Source organism: Eulemur rufifrons, chromosome 4 (genome assembly GCF_041146395.1).
Source record: "Eulemur rufifrons isolate Redbay chromosome 4, OSU_ERuf_1, whole genome shotgun sequence".
In the NCBI taxonomy this organism is placed as follows: domain Eukaryota; kingdom Metazoa; phylum Chordata; class Mammalia; order Primates; family Lemuridae; genus Eulemur; species Eulemur rufifrons.
In genome coordinates this window covers 28,579,792-28,597,912 of record NC_090986.1, presented here as the reverse complement: position 1 = coordinate 28,597,912, position 18,121 = coordinate 28,579,792, and the positions used below count along the sequence as shown (strand labels likewise).

General features: G+C 35.5%; 1 protein-coding gene and 1 pseudogene across 1 annotated transcript in view; one reads left to right on the top strand and one right to left on the bottom strand.

The window, feature by feature from the left end:
• The window catches only part of GPC5 (glypican 5), a 1,319,614-nt gene that overhangs the window by 152,765 nt on the left and 1,148,728 nt on the right, over positions 1 to 18,121 (top strand). The gene's annotated exons all lie outside the window — the stretch shown is intronic.
• Positions 6,736 to 9,048, bottom strand: LOC138382615 (antiviral innate immune response receptor RIG-I pseudogene; annotated as a pseudogene).

The following is an 18,121-nucleotide window of genomic DNA, read 5'->3' as shown; positions in this document are numbered from 1 at the left end:
TGTAAACTTACACCAATAAAAAAGAAATTTTGCTTCCCTTGTGCAACATGAGGTATAAATATTCAACCTGTTCTAATTCTTGTGGTATGCTTGTTTCCTGCTCCATTTGTCAATCTGGGACTTATACTCACTCCCAATTATTTGTACAATTGTTGCCCCAAATCCATGGTCACAAAGGTTATACTGGTGAAAATTAAAGCAACTTTCAACACAACTTCACTCAATTTAAAACATCCTGGCAGTACTGAGAGAAGTTGAGTAACAATTACCCCTGTTACTTCTTTGATTCTTCCATGATTTCCCTGACATTCTGGGAAGAGAATGGGTGCTGGCAAGTCCTGTTGGCTGTAATGAGGTGGGCCAAGTTTTACACAATTCAGGTCCAGGAAAGCAAAATTTGGTCCCTCGTTTCCAAGGCAGAGCTGTTAAGAATTCATTTGAGAATGATAAAGTAGACTCACAGACAGGCTCCTCTTTGTTGGCATACTTATAAATCAGTGATGCAAGCACATTTGTCTGGGTGATGTTTAATCTACTTAAGATAGCTACTTTTAAGTGTTTTAGTGTTGCATATGTATACATGCAACTTGCTGAATACAGGTCATTTCTTGTGGAGTTATTAGAATAACTCAGGGAAGATGACTGCTGCCAAGAGATTTTTTTATATTATTTTCTGATATCATGCATGCTACAAAGTAATGAAGCTGAATACTTTTAGAGTTATTCACTATTTTCATTCAAAATGTATTTAATGAGTCATCACTATATGAAAGCCCAAGAGCTCAAAATGCAGCTTATATGCAATAGCATTGATGCTCTTTACTTTCAAATGTTTGAATCTGTTCAATTTTATATTGAAAAGTTTTTCTAATATCTGATTAATTTCCTAATTATATATTATACAAACATTAAAATCAGTTTATATTCTAGGAGACTAGTCAATATAGATAATCTCCTAAATAGATAAATGTGGAGAGATGAAGTTAAAATGGACTCTGATGTGAAAGTGAGTGCTCTGGTAAAAATGAAAACTTGTCCCTTTTCAAAATTTTATTGTGTGTGTCTATATATATGTATATATGTGTTTGTGTGTGCACCTATGTGTCTGTATATCCATTTCTAGTTTGTCATTGCATCTTGCTACTTGGTTTATCAGCTCTAGCAAATAGTTAAGGACAGGGAACTGATATAAATTATCTCAAAAATTGCAGGAAAAATGACACTATCACCAACTATAACCAAGAGTAAATATTGATAATTGGTAATTATAACACAAATTTAAAAAGTCTAAAGGTCTATATTCATGTGGTACAATCAGGACTAAATTCTAATTGGCCATTTTGTTTTCTGGAACTCATTTGTACTAAGTAGCTAAGAATACAATGTTAGGAATATGGAGATTTTATTTCCAGTCTATCAGGTACTGTGTAACTTTAGATAAATCACTTTAACTGTTTAATCTTTAGTTCTCAAGCTATAAAATTGATATTATTTAGTTCTAACATAGTTTGTAATTCTGAGTCCATGAGGTAGAATTAGATCAGAGTCAGATGCTTCAAGCAAGTACAAATATCAGAATCAGGTGACATATTAGCTGAAATCCTAGAGATATGGATGTTTTCTGGAGTTTGATTCTACGGGGCCAACAAAGGACCAATAAGGCAAGCATTGATATTAAGAGTCTCTTTATGAAAGAAGTAAGAATGAATATGCAATTAGAAAACAAGAGTCAATTTGTCTGTCAGAAATCAGTTCAAAAATATTAGAAAATCATAGAGTTGCTGTCAACAGGAAGGACACTGTATATGCCTGCCTAGTATGTGCCAAGTACTGAGATGGTAATGACTTGATTTTATTTTTGCCTCTCAATTGCCATGAAACTAAAGGGATTTCTCCCAAAACATAAATTTTCTAAGCCATGAAAGTTAAGTGATTTGCCCAACGTCACATTAAATTAGAATTTGGATTCTGGCCATGTTCTAATAGTTCTGACACTGAATAGATGCTACAGTGATTACCAAACCTACTTCAGCATTAGAGTTCTGTAGGTACAGTTTAAAACTACAGATTGCTAGGTATCATCCTAGACTACTGGAATAGAAAATCTGGGCATGATGCCATGGAATCTGTTTTGCTAGAAAACTATCCAAAAAACTAACTAGTTTGAGAAAAATGGTAGTACAAAGTCCATGTAGAAAAGAAAGAGAGCTGAGGAATAGCAACTACATGTCCTACAATCTATGCTTGATTATTGATGCAGTTTTTTTACCACTTCTAAAGTTTTACTTCTATGAATATCCTAATTCTATCTCAAATTTTACGACCTATTTTATTTATTACGTTGAATTTGTTGCTGAATATTTAAATACTAAGAGAGTTTTAAAAAGTTCCATTTTCTTTTTTTCTTGGAATAAAACCTTCTAAATTACAGTATAAAATGGTCAAGTTTCTAAGTAAAATCACATTTATTGAAATAAATGAGATGTATACCCCACATTAGTCAGATTGTGTTTGTTTCATGCATTGAAGCTTATTGCTAATTGACAGTTTGAAAAGTCCTAGTATTATCCATTTAAAGATAGGGCATATTGAAAATGCATTTTAAAAAGAGCCACTTGCAACTGGAAATTAGGGATGTTGAGAATAACAGATCTATACAAGAAAATATTACCCTTTAGCTAGTATATAATCTTTTTTCTAAGGAGAACACACTATTTTATAAGCATGTTAAAATGTACCCAGTGGCAGAACACTTTTACTGACTAGCTGTATGATGCTTAATTGAATAGCCTACAGCTTTTCGTTTCTCTAAATATGTTAGTCATTTCTTAAAAAGTTTTTTAGTTTTGATGAAATACAAGATATATGAGGCCAACTTGGTGGCTACAAAATCAGAAAGTTGCGACATTTTCTATTAATAATAATTTGAGTAATGGGGCTATTTTCTTTAAAAGTGTGCTTGTAAGTAGTTATACATTTGAAAAACTGGTTTATATTATATCAATTATGTTTTTATTGCTTTCTAGTAGCCACATTACTTTCAGTACCAAAAAGTGTTCTGAAAGAATAAAGGGAATAACAACTGAAAAAGTATTAAATAAAATTATTTAGATGCTAATAATCCAATAATTTAGACCAAATTTATTCAGTATAAAAACTGATAATGTAAGAATATCAAAGAAATAGTAAGTAGAAATGTTCTGAATTATGTCAGTCAAAAGTAATGTAGGATGGTGGTTACCAGAGGAGTGGGGACATTGGGCAGATGTTGGTCAAAGGATGCAAAATTTCAGTTACACAGGAGGAGTAAGTTCAAGACATCTCTTGTACCACATGGTAACTATAGTTAATAACAATGTATTGTATTCTTGAAAGTTGCTGAGAGTAGATTTTAAGTGTTCTCATCATAAAATATGATTAAGTATTATGTGAGGTGATGCATTTCTTAATTAGTTGGATTTAGCCTTTCCACAATGCATACCTATTTGAAAATATATTGTATACCATAAATATATACAATTTTACTTGTCAGTTAAAAAAAATCAAAACCATGTAGGCAAAGTCAGAGGCTAAAAAGACTGCAAAACATGAAAGAAACAAAGAACTAAAACTACTTAAAATAAGTAAATTGAAAAAAATACATACATTATATCAAGTCATATTCCTAGTCATGTTCCTACCAGGTAACAGCACTGAGTGTTGGAATTTTTAAGGGAACTTTTTGGTTTCCAAAGGTGTGTGCCAAATTACAGGAACCACAGTGTACATGAACACATGCAGAGATTAGCAGCATCAGGACGTACACCTCTTGATGCATGGGAAAGAGATATGTTCTTAGTGCCTGCTGAGAGCTGGAACAGTGGAAGGGGGCCCCTCCTGCCAGAAACTGTTATCTTAAAGGTATATGGCCAAGCCAGAATGTCACGGAAGCAGAGATCTCTTGTCATTGCCTCCTGCCGGCCAAACTCAACCAGAAGCCACCAAATAAAAGAAAGTTCTACACGATCTGAATTCACATGTAACTCATAATGTCACACTTTGTAGATTCAGTTGATTGCTTACAGTTTTCAGCCTCTGATCCATCTGTAAAAAAAATTGTTTTTTGCATGTGAAAAGACAGACATATTTACATGTTTTCCTCTTTGTGTCAGAATTTATGCTTAGATTCTATATTTAATGCCCTCTCTACTTCTTAGTCAATTTTGCATTGGGGCTCAACTGCCCAGGCTGTGTTCTCTCTAAAATACAGTGTGTAGAATCTTGGTTCTTCTTGTCTCCTTAGGGATGATACAGATTCTCCTGCCTAAGTTGGCTGAAGGACTGGCTGATGTGGACTTCTTTTTAGACACTTAGCTGTCAGATGGGGATTGTGGAAGTAGTTGGATCTTTGGGTAGTTAAACTTGGGCAAGAAATGTGATTATTTTCTCTCTATATATGTTGAAATGGTGCCAGTGAAGCTGAGCTCATCCAGTTAAAGGAGTACATAATGTCCTAGTGGGGAAAATTATTTGAATTATAAATTGGCCTTTCCATCACTACTCCATCCCCCACAGACTCTGCAGTGCCTTGGCTGCTTTGGAAAGAAGTCCTCTTGCAGAAAAGCCCCAGGGCCTATGGTCTTTCTCCTTGGTGAGCTGCTAATATGTTCTTCTATACTGTTATCTTCCATGGCTGTTGTTGATGTTGACGTATTCCTCATTTATTATTGCCTTTCTTCCTCTCTTCCTCTCTTCCTCCATGTGTTATGTTAGAAATTTTCGGATTACATGTGTTCCTTAGTTTGCCAAGCTTCTGTTATTAATATGAAACTTGGTCAGAAGGGAAAAATGGCAATGTGAGGGCTATGAGTTTCCTATTCTAAATGGACTTCTTAAAAAGTTGTTGATTTAAAGTTGAAAATATAGCTCTAAAATGGGCTTTCCCTGTCTTTTCCATAAACTCCTGACACCTCTGGCCCTTGTACTCACATGTTGGAAGCTATATGTGGTGGTTTAAAATATGTCCACAAATATTTGACATTCCTTTCAAAAGGTGGAACTGAATTCCTTTCCCCTTAAGTATAAGTTAAACTTAATAACTTGCTTTCAGTAAATAGAATAAGGCAGAAATGATGCTATGTGATTTCTGTGGCTAGGTCATGAAAGATATTGCAGTTTCTGTCTTCCTTTCTCTCATCTTGGATCACGTACTCCGTGGGAAAGTCAGCTGCCATGTTGTAAGGATGTTCAAGCAGTCCTATAAAGAGGTTCACATAGCAAGTGACTGATATTTCCTGCCCATTCCAGCAAGGAACTGAGGTCTTCTGTCAACAGCCATGTAAGTAATCTGCTTCTTGGAAGCAGATCCTTCAACTCCAGTCAGGGCTTCAAATGACAGCTGTTCTGGCCAAAGTCTTAATTATAACCTCATGAGAGACCATGTTCTAGAGCCACCTAGCTAAATGGCACCCAAATTCTTGACCCACCAAACCTGTAATATAAGAAATGTTTACTGTTGTAAACAGGTCACTTTTAGGAAATTTCTTATGCAGCACTAGACTAGTAATGAAATGTTTACGTGTTTTCTTCCAGAGTTTACTACCCTCTTTGTCATTTCACCACCTCTCATTGAACAGAGTTGTTGCCAGTTTCCCAGGACCACCTTCTTGAAAAGAAGTTTGATTCAAATTTCACTCTGTTCCCCAAAGTTGATAATATGAACCTAACACAGTTCCTGTATTTTAGGATGATGAAATTTTCATCTATAATTCCTCTTCATTTTTCATTTGATTTGTTTCTAGAAGGAAAAAGGTATAGTCTGGTCTTTACTGTGGTTTTGAGTCTTGTACTTTTTAGAATCCTGTGCTAATGCTTGATATCCACTTTTAAAATATTTTCTAAAATATTAAATACTTATTGAATTTGAATTTTAAAGGTTTACTCTTAAAAACAAAATGTCATATCCCCTTTTGTAATGATTTTAATCTCTTTGGACAGCCTATGGTAATAGCAATGCATTGTCACACCTGTGATCCAACTACAGAGAACTGTTTTAAATTTCCCTCAGAAGTCAGGGCCTTATATATTTGCTTTGGATGCCTCTGTGGCCTGGGATATCCTCTCAGCTAAACGTTCGCTCTTCCAAAACTCTAGTGTCACCTTCTTTATCTACTCATCTTATCATTCTTCATTTCCTTATTCTTTTGGACTTCAGCTTCACCCATGCATGCAGTTCTGTGAGTGCTGTGACATTTTGTAATGCTCATATGTCTTCTCCCTCTTGTCAGTTCTATTAGGGCATGGAATCATGTCTGATTCATTGCTCTAGCCTCTGCTCTATCCCCTAAACCACACTGAGTACTAACTTGGCCTATTTGTTTTATTTGTGCATTCTTGTGCTTTTACTCCTTAAGCTCTTATAGTTGAGAATTTGCATCATAATATTTTTAGGTAACTTTTTTGCTATCTATAAGAGTTTCAGAATTAGAGCTGTAGAATCCTTTTAAATCCTTTTAAAGTACGTTCTGGGTGATAATTTTTATATCATATAAAGGATATAATATTTCAAATAATACATTTTATTGTAATTAATCTCAATACTTAAGGAAGATGTATACTTTAAAATTTTTCAATGAAAAGTGAATATAAAAGTGAATGTAACAAAATAGGTTGAAGATGATTCCCTCTATAAAATATTATATGAGTAAATATAGGTACTATTTATTTCTTTTTTAACTGAAGATTAAGGCCCTGAAGTCATTTAGACATTTCTGCAGCATCAAATGGAATCTTCTCAAAATGAAAATACTTCCACTTTGAGTACAGTGTCTGAGCTCCAGATGCAATGCCCTTTACCACAAAACTTTCATTTTTTATAACTGGAATCTCAAATGTCGTATACTTTACATGGATTCCCTAGTCATGGCTACAGTTCTGTCTGGCACAGAATATTTTGGCTTTCTTCTCAAAACTTGAAAATTTCTTTGGTTTGGACTGTGGTTTACTCACAAAGCATTCCTTAAAAGCATCTCCAACCACAGTGCAATGGCGTTCCTCTACCACTCTTACATCAGCTGTATAACATGCCAAGGCTTTGCATTTTCTGCATAGCAGTTTTTAATTTTCCTTATAAAGTACAGGTTTTGCTTTTTCTTGACTATGTCTGGTGAATTTTTCATGAATCTGTATATTGAGAATCTTTTCTTTTAATATTGCTTCATCCCATGTCTGAAGGCTTAAAGTGCAGTCATTCATCATTTTTTCTTTGTATATGTTTATTTTTTCTTTTAAATTACATCAATTAAATCAGCATTGCCTCTTATTCTTCCTCTACCTCTGGTTTGGATAATTTTGATGACATTGCCCATCTACTCATACAGGATGACAAGATTGCACTGTGCAATGTTGATGCCTTCATCTGCAACCAAAGTGGCGATCAGAACATTGTTATCTCCACTGGTTCTGAATGCATCCAATGTGCACTTCTGTGTTGGGAGGGTCATTCCGATGTTCTGATTTGTTTTACAACATATGATCAATATGCCCACTTTTAGAAAGCTGAGTTAGAATTTTCTTCAATCCATTTCTTTAAAGCATCCCAAAGTGCTCTGGTTTTCATGAAGAGAATGGTTCATGCCTCTGGGTTTAAGGGGTACCCTTCTTGTAAGATGAAGCAGAGGTCTTTGAGTTTAGGGTTCTTATTGCTAGCATCCATGGAAACACTTTCTAGTTCTTGTAGCTTTTCTTCAAATCTCCAAGTAAGCTCTTGCTCAATCTCTTTGAATCTTACTGCTCAGAATTTGCTGAAGAAGTCTTTCAAGGAATCCAGAGAATCTTTCATTCATGCATGGTTCACTGATAATGAGGGTATATTATATTTCTGCAAATGTCAAGTATACAAAAACAGTGCTTTCAAAATCCCTTTCTCTTCATCTTTGTCTGTCATCTGAAACACCATGCACACTTTCTGAACTATAATAATCCATGGTTCATATTTCTGTGTTCCAAATTCCCTATTTGGAATTTGAGATAAGTTTTTGAATTCTCCATAGATACTCTTTGGCAGACTCTCTGTCTCCCTCATCAGCTGAGATATGATACATTTAAATTGGTCAGTAGTCTGTGATTCCATTTTCCTGAAAAGCTTTTGGGCTTGTAAACAATTTGCTCTAGTTCCTCCAAGTTGCTTTGATTGTTGCTATCACTGATGCATCAAGAGAAGCATACAGTTTGCAGATATAATCCATGGCTTTCATCTATGTTTTTGGCAGCCCCAATGCCAACTGAGGCAGTCAGCCCAATGACCTGGGACAGTAAGTCTGAAGATCCTCCAAGTTTCTGATCTAGATAGATAAGTGAACATTATCATATTGTATGGGTGGTGTTTACTGGTATTATGACATTCATCAAATAGCATAAAAGACAAGACAGACAGTGATGGAATAGTTCCATTTTTAAGGCTGTTCACAAGAATCTGTGGTGTTAAAAAGAAGATGTCACTGTGCTCAAAAATTTGTTCCACTGGTGCATTTTCGGCTGCTGCTCCAGAAATGCCTGCCACTCTGTACCCAAGTCTTTCAAAATATTTGAGAACACAGATTTCTGCTATTCATACACTGCAATTTGATTAGCAAAAAAGACAACCTTCCCTTTTTTGTCCTTGTGGAAATTTAAGATCATGTTTCATATATAAGAAGTGAAACAAAGGTTTTTCCATAACTAGCAGGAGCACATATTATTGTGTTTTTTCCTTTCTTGGCAGGCAGAGCAAGCTCTAGCTGGTAATTTCTTGATTTAAATGGGCTGTTCAAGTTAGGAGGAGATACTTCTGAAGGTGGACATAAATCCTGACTACAGTTTTGTTATTCTGGATCTTTCCAGTAGAATATCTGAATTTTCTATTTTACCATCCTCAAGATCTTTAATCTCAATATCTTTTGCACCTTTCTCTACAATCCACAATTCACTGAACTGGTTCTCTTCTTTCTCCAAAACTAGTTTCAAAGTTTTGGGACAGTTCTTCTTGTCTGATTTGAGAAGGCATTCCACCATTTTCTCTGCACCTGCCATTGTCCCTTTATTGGAACAAACTTGTATACTTTCTTCACATTACTGATGAATTAAATATTCAGATTCTTCAGGAAGGATATTTGTTAGAATGATTCTTCTTTGAAATTCTGGTTGTAAATGCCTTAAAAGTCATCTATATTCCTCCAACTTTTCAAGTTTTTGGAAATCCCAACTTTCAATGGCTTCATGAAGTCCAGAATAACCTACTCGAGGGCGTCCAAAAAGCCACAGAACCAGCCTTCCACCTGGACCTCCAACAGGAACTTGAGAAAAAGTGTGGCGGCTTCCATCAGGCCCTTATTTTTCTCTGCCTGAATCTACTGCACCTCATCTTGGAGGACGTGGGGCTCTGCACGGTTGGGGTGCTCCGGTGGCGCTCCCAAAAATCTGGGTGGGTGGCGACAGGATCCACAAAGGCGTTCTCGGGACTTGTCCGCCGGCTTTGGATGTGGGAACAGGTGGGGGCGCTTCACCCTCCTCCAGAGACAGAGGGGACCCTAGCGGCTGCTGAGACCCCACTAAGCCAGTGAGTCCCCGCACCCTGGACTGGATTATTTATTCACTGGTAGGTCCCGGGTCTGGCGGGCTCCACGGTATCCACTGCCTGGGCCCGCAGGCCCAACGGTCGGTCCTATTTCCTCAGCACCAAGAAACTCCAAAATCCATTCCTTAATTAAGCGCTTCGCCCTCCCACCTCCAGGTACTATTTCTTGAATGAAATTTCCAGCAGCCTTACCTAGGCTTTGGGATTTTTTTCTTTAGCTTTCCCATCTGAGATCTAGCAGCAGGTATGCTCCTGGCTTTTCTCTTACGTCAGTTCTTCCTCTTCCACTTTATACTCCCCTCTCCCCCCACTTCCTACTGCTTGTCTGCACACAGTCATTGCTTTTCATAGAGTCAGAAGCTTGTGAAGTTCGTTGGCTTTTTATTACTTTGCCCATATATGTTAATTTATTATATATGTGTGTATGTATGCTTAGCTTTTACTGTGTAGTGTGTGCTATATTCTATGTATTATAAAAAATAGAGATTTTTAGAGGAAATAAGTAGATAGGAAACTAGAGTGAAACAAACATAACACCATCTTGGCCCCATCGTTGTTGGCTTCTTTAAACTTGGATTTGTACTCTGAATTCAGAGTAGAATTCAGAGCAGAAACTTTGTGTTTTCTGCTTTGAATCTGACTTGATGCTAGGATTGACTCTTATCTCCCCTTCAGCTGAGATCTGGTTTTGCTCTGGTTGGCCTGCCTTTAGTGTAAGGGCAGGGACCAGCCTTCTGGTCTCTTCTCCAGCTCTAGCTATTTGTGTGCTTGTGTCATAACTAATTCCAGGATATATATTCACTGATGAAATTTTGTAGTTGCATATTTATTTGCAACATCAATTCCCTTGAACATAAAATGTTTATAATTTTAATCCTGCACAGTTTATGAGGCCATTATACTTTAAGATGATTAAATTATCAATGCAGAATTTTGACATTTCATACTCAATGTAGCGACCTTTCTCAGTTTTCTTAATCTGAAGAAAATTTTCAAAATTCACTCACACATACACCAACAAACACAAGGGACTATGTAAATTAGACCAACCTGACAACAATTAGGAGATCTCAAAAATATTCACAAACATTTGCTGGAAGGCATCAGAGAGCTAGCATGTTAGTAAATAATTATAGTGTCAAAGTACAAGGGAAAAATATAACCTAGAATGGTAAACCTGACTTAGGAAGGCTTTTTCCCCTTTGTGCTTTTAGATTTTGGAAGAGGCAACTGAGAGGCTGAGAAACCAAGCAGAGATTTTAACAGATTCACAGGGCTGGGGGAAAAACCTTGGAAGTTAGGGCTTGCCAAGGTAGGTCTTTTCTTTGGGATTAAGCTTATAGTAGAAGTAAACTATTTCTCCTTGGTATGGAAGTCAAGCATTGAATAATTTCAATTCCTGAGTAGATCGAGTTGATAGGAACTTTCTGACATTTCTGGCAAACTCTAAAAATCAAAAGAAAATGTTTTTTGGAGAAGGAGAATGTCATCAGATGCCTCAAATTATCTCTTTAATTTTCCATATACAACAGCTGGCACTCAAAAAAAAAAAAAAGAAAAGAAAAAAGAAAGAAAAAATAAACAGGTATGAGAAGACTTGAAAACACGACAGAAAGCCAAAGAAACAAAAGATACAGACTCAGAGGTTCCGGATAATGGAAATATCTGACATAAACTGAAAAAAAAAAAAAAAAAAAAGGTGTGTAGTATTTTTTTAGGAAATAGAGAAGACTGAAATTTTTGGCAATGTTAGTTTGATTTAACATCAGAAAATTATTTAATGTAATTTCCCACTTTGCAAGACCAAAGGGGGAAAATCACAGGACCATCTCAATATAAGCAAAAGCTATTTGACAATATTCAAAATCCATTTATAATAAAAGCATTTAGCATCCAGAAATAGAAGTCCATTTCATAAAGATAGCTAAAATGTGTCCTACAACAAACACTATGCTTAATAATAAAATGTTGATAGCATTCTCTCTTAGATTGGAAAGGAAACAATGATGCCTACTATCACCACTTCTATTCAAATGTTATCAGATGTTAGTACGATAAAGGAAGCAAAACAGATAAAAGGTGTGTAGTTGGAAAGTGTGATCTAAGAGACCAAAATAGATGCCTCTTTATTAACTAAGACAGATCCTAAAGTTAAGGAAATATTATGTCATTAAATATGAAATGTCTGATTTTGAAACAAAAGTGCAATTTATTATGTCTCAAACAAGAAGCAGTATAATTAATCAAAGTATGCCCCTAAACTATCAACACAGTTTTGCCATCTCAGTGGTAGCTTGTTTATGCCAGCAGTGAAGAACCCTGGAGAGCAAGTGGCAATGAAATTGCCAAAGGACTTCTCCACAGCTTGTTGAGAATTGAATATCTTTTCCTTAAGAAGTGATCCAAAGCCTGGAAGAAGTGGTATTGAGTTGGTGCAAGGTCTGGTGAATATGGTAGATGCCAGAAAGTTTCCAAGTCCAGCCTCTACAGTTTGAGCAGCATTGTTTGTGCAACATGTGGTCGAGCGTTGTCTTGCAAGAGGATTGATCTGTCTCTATTGACAAGTCTTGGCTGCTTAATTGCAGGCATCCTCATCATTTCATCCAAGTGGTTGCAGTAGACATCCACTGTAATGGAAAATGAGCCTCAGAGACATAAAGGAACTCTCCCAAGGCTACAGAGTCAATATTGGGCAGTGTGACTCCAGAGCCTTATCCTTAACTAATACATGCTTTGAAATAATCTGATATTTCCATGTCAAGCCAGGTAACACATGCTCAGAAAGTTAATTCTAAATGTCATATGGTACAAATTTGAAGCTTAAGAATATATTTACCATGGCTGAATGTATAGATTTCTAATGTTTGATGAGTATTAGCCAGTCTCTGGAAATGCAAAGCACCTGTAGTTAAAATCGTGCCTCTTCAACTCCCAGTAAAGACTCTCACATCTTTAACATTCCGTGCTACAGAATCCAAGGGGCACAACTGCATCACAGCTTTTACCACCCTGACTACAGACGTTGCTTTACTTACTTAGGCCCAGCAGAAATGAGTGTTCTTTGAGATAAATGATGTGTCCGTCTATCCCATGATCTCAGCAAATGATTGGCCCAGGTTATATGTTTTTTTCAATCAGTGAATAAATGAATTTCAATTTGATAAACATCTTATTTCTAGTCTGCTACAATGTGAATATCTTTCAGTAATATCTGTGACCTGATGAAGAGCAAAGACATTCCCTTTTTGGCCATGATTAATCAAGAAAGGTGCTCTTACCAAGAATTAAAAAAAAATCAAAGGATGTTACTTGACAGACCACATAACAAGCATAACAGCCTTATTTTTCAATAGCTTCTTATTTGCGAGAGAGTTTCGTTCTTCATTTCTTATATAATTATCTGTGTTTTGGAATGACCGACAATTTATTATATCTCATGCTGTAATATTTCTTCATAGCTTTTTCCTAGGAATTAATTTCTTCCTGAATTAATACAGATTAGATTTTCTAGCCAGAGGCAAAGGATTACAAAATTATGTTTTGCCATTTTATTATAGGAAAAAAACTGCAGTTTTTAAGGAGTATGATTGGTTTCTGTGACCTCAGTATCTGGATATATGTCAATAGTATACAGCTAAAAAAGAGGCCTTTAAAAGCTTTTGGTAGATTAGTGTGTACATTTTTGAGATATTGAATGTATGGATTGATGATTTCTACACAAGGAACTTATTCCATTGATCTTGTCTATTCTGTTTGCCTTTGATAGAAAACAGAACTGACAGAATCGTCAATGTAACTGGAAACATACTTAAATAGTATATGTCTCCTTGAGCTTTGCAGGTTTGGCCTTTAAGCAGTTGATCTGTTATTTGGTTGATAAGCCTGACTGTCAAGTCCATTCAGTAATTTACTTTCAGCTGACTTTATGTCTTATGTTCCCTAAGAAGTCCAGATATAGAGAGAAACCTACAGAGCATCTATTTTCTTTTCCTTTTTTCTAATTCCTAAGTGAGATTCTTTTCATTTGTATTTTGCCTTTTAAATTTTTTAATATAAGGTAGGGTGTGTGGCTCAGGCTTGTAATCCAAGTGCTTCGAGAGACAGAGGTAGGAGGGTCACTTGAGGTCACGAGTTCAAGACCAGCTAGGGCATCATGGTACACGCCTGTAGTCCTAGCTTCTTGGGAGGCTGAGGTGAGAGGATCGCTTGAGACCAGGAGTTTGAGGTTACAGTGAACTATGATTGCGCAACTACACTCCAGCCTTGGGACAGAGGGAGACCTTGTCTCTAAAAACAACAACAATAACAAAGAATTAATATAAGACTTTATGATGATAAATGTCCCTTTAATTCTACTTTAGCTGCCTCATCACCAATTTTTATCTCTACTATTACTTTAATTTTTGTTCAGTTTGAAATATTTTCTGATTTTCATTATGATTTATTTCTTAACTTATGAGTTACTCAGCCATGTATTTTTATGTTTCAAATGTATGACGTTTTTATGTTGTCTTCTTGTTATTGCCTTCTCCTTCCTCTTGCCTTTTCCAACTTGTCTCTTTTAATCATTCCCATTGGTTTTGTACTGTACATAATTTTCTCCTGTCTTACTTGAACTTCCCTTTATACATCTACATTTGTTCTACTTTGTCTTATATTCCAAAAAAGCAAAGAGAACCTTTGACTCCCACACTGCCCTTTGTACGGTTCATTTCTTAGCTCTTTACAGCAAAAATTTTTGAAGGCACTTTTAGAGTTGGTGTTTCCACTTAGTCACCTCCCATTCTCTTCTCAACCCAGTTTAGCCAGGTTGCTGTCCCCACCATTTCCCTACAGTTGCTTTAGTGACCTTCATGTTACTGTATCAGTACTGCTCTGTACTGATTACCTGTCCACTGCTCTGTCAATTAGTGAAAGCAGGATATTGAAATCTTTGACTTTAATTGTGGACTGCTCTGTTTTCTCTTTGCAGTCCTCTCATTTCTCTTTTGCTTCAGGTATTTTGAATTCTGTTATTGAGTTCATAAATATTAGTAATTGCGATATCATCCTTATGAATTGACCCCTTCATCATTAGTAAATCATCTTTTTTGTACTTGATAATATCTTTTGCTCTGAAATATCTTTGTCTAATACTTATATAGCCATTCTGGTTTAATTTAATTAGTAAAATGACAGATCTTTTTCCATCCTCATACTTTTAACCTATTGTTGTCTTTATATTGAAGTACTTCCTGTAGGCAACATATAGTTGAGTCTTGTTTTTTATCCAATATGTTACTATCTTCCTTTAAATTAGTAGGGTTAGCTCATTTACATATTTTATGATTAAATATATGGTCAGGTTTAAACTATTGTCAGTTCTCATGTGCTTTCTGCTAATTAATATATTCGTCAGTTTTGCATTGGTTTTGGTTTGTTGATTTTTTTTCTTTTAATTATCAGTGTGTTTTCCTACTTCTTTGCATGCCTGGTACCTGATAATTTTTGATTGAATATCAGACATTATTAACTTTACTATCTTGTGTGTTGGATGTTTTTATATTCCTATAAATATTTTTCACATACAGTTAAGCTTGATATTTTGGGTCTTTCTTTTCAGATTTTTAGGTGTGACCAGAGCCATGTTTAGTCTAAGGTTAATGATTCCCTGCCATGAGGCAAGACCCTTCTGTGTACTCTACCAAGTGCCTCATGAATTATGAGATTTCCCAGTGTTGCTGGTAGGGACAGACTTGATCTTTTGTGCGAATCTTGGGTATTCCCTCTAATTCTTTTGAGTTTTCTTTCTCCTGCCTTTGCTGGTAGCCTTATGTGAATGGATTGATCAATATTCTGGTGAATACTCCAGGAAGACCCTCAGCAAATCTCTGAAATTTTCCCTCTGTGAAGCTCTCTTCTTTTTGATATTGTTTTGTAAACTGTAACTGCTTTGATTTTTCCAGACTCTCAGCAGTGTCTCCTTAACTCAGAAAGTCTTCCCAGATCAGCGTAAGTTTCTCTTCCAAGTGCAAGGCCTGGAAAATCTCTCAAAGCAGTGAACTGGGGCAATTGTAGGACTCGCCTTGTTTTTTTCTTTAGTTTTCAAGGATCACTCTTTTTCATTGCCTGGCATTCAGCATCTTGAAAATCACTGATTCACCTATTTGGTTATTTTCTGTTGTTGTCCACTTCTGGCATGGTGCTAAATCTAGTGCCTGTTCTTAAATCTGAGCTAGATCCAGAAGTCAAATCCTTTTTTTCTTTAATGTAACTAATTTATCAAAATTAATTTTCTCAGTTCTGGGATAGATTAACCATCTTTCCAACATTGAGCATACTCATAATTTGTAAATCTTGTTTTGAGCTTACCTTCTGTGAGAGATTTTCTTTTATATGCCTTTCCTGTGAGTTAATTCGAGCCTGCATATACCCTAGCATCACTGGGTATGCAACATCACTTTATGGCAGTGGCTCAACTCATGAGTTTTGCCCAATGTTTGTGTAGTTATGAGACTTTACCTTCCCCACCCCATGAAATATAAGCCCATTTCAAACCAGTCTCAGCAAGGTTGTAAGTATATCTTGGCCACAGGGAATAACTTATTTTTGTTAGGTGAGTGAGTAGGGGGCACTATTTTTGTTGTCATTCATGGAATAAATGGCATTCCTGATTCCTGACTTCACATGGGATACCTGTTCCTGCCATAGGGTTCCAAATGGGGCGTATACCTGATGGCATTATCCATGATACCCACAGACCATCTTGTCTGTGGGCTGTTGGTTTCAGCTCCTATTTACTACTTGAGTTCTCTATTCATTTCTGGCTCATAGAGAGTTTCTTTACTTGACTTTTTTGAACATGAAATATTTTTTACTAATTTTTTATTTTTGAAGAGGAAAAGAAGGTGCTAAATTTACGTTTAATCTGCTCTTTCACCCAGAACAGTTTTTAAAAAATGGCAGAAGGTAGAGACCATGGGGGAGTTAACACAGCAATTTCGGTAATCCTCAAATCTGTACTATTTGAAACTCTATCATTTTATATTTCTTTACTATTTTTCTATAATTCTTGTGCTTATCTTGGCAGAGATTCTGTTTAAGGACTTTAAAAAATTCAAAGCCTAAATCATGAATGGTAAAGATTTTGCCAAGGCTGTTGCTGCTCCAGTGTTTTCCAGAATTCTCATAATAACTGGAAAAAGGTAACACTAGCTTTTAAAGTATCAGTGACAGTGCACTTTTTATATTGTATGGCATGAGATTTATCATCTAGTAAGATTAAAAAAAAACCCTTAAATGACACAGACATTTATAAATATACATAACATGTAAATATGTTATCAGTAGAGCTATTTCACTAAAATTCAGTCACATGGAATATGGAAAATAGTTATGTGATTAGAATATCTAAAAACGAAAAACAGATCTGGTTGTGGTCAATCTGTGGCTGACCTTGATTTTCACCATTCTTTCTTTGCCGATCAGACTGGTACTCTAGGATGCCCAAAGTCTTTGTATCTCTCAGTCCATTTCTACTTTGATGTGTGTTGTAGTTAACTGTTTTATTCAAAGGCAATGATTTCAGATATTAGTTGCAGTTTTTCAATTATTTTGGGAAAAATGTTTCATAAGTGCAAAAGGTTATCCTTATTACCATATTTTAATAATCTTTGTAAATGCCTAGCAGTTTAAAACTCCTTTATGAAATATCGTTCCATACTTATAATTTTCCTTTTGGAGATACTATTCTGTAATTGAACTTGTTTTCTCATTCTGCTAAATATCAGTCCTTCTCCCATTTTGTTGTACCTTAAACATTTTTATGTAGTTACTAAAAATTTGCCTACTCTTAATATTTGCATGTTTAGAATGCTCAAGTCCCTACCTTTATAAACAAAGTTTCTTTACATTTTCATCCTATCATAAACCAAGCCCTATAGCTGATTAGCATAATTGTTATCTTTGAGCATCTGGACACAGAGTAGCCTTAAGTAAACATCATCATTAAAAATATTCTGTTTACATAATTGATTCACATAAGAGTCCACTTCTTCATAGAAATGATTAAACAAAAATAATGTGCACATTTAAAACTCAATACTATAATTAAAAGGAACTACAAATAAGTAAAAACACTAATTCAGTCATCATAGGAACAATTCACTTTTATAAAGTAGTGAAATTAATTTACATAAGTTACAAAAGAAAATCCATCTCATTACTTCATAATTACATAGTTCTTCATTTTGAGGTAGGATATGGAGGAGTGGTAATTATGTCTTCATTCATGAGAACATGTTATAAATTGGATAAGCTGTATTTAAATATATTGAGGCTCTTTAGCACCTAAATGTTTGATGATGATGTGGTTTGTTAAAACTGAAAATGTCTTGAGAGACATCTAATTAGAGGAACTATTCCAAAAATCTTCATGGAAAAGGTAAGCATGTATACCTAATATGACCTCAATGAATGTGTCTTCCTTTTAACTTTCCTTTCTTATAATTAAATATAGCTTCTTGATCTAATGACAATATATGGATATGT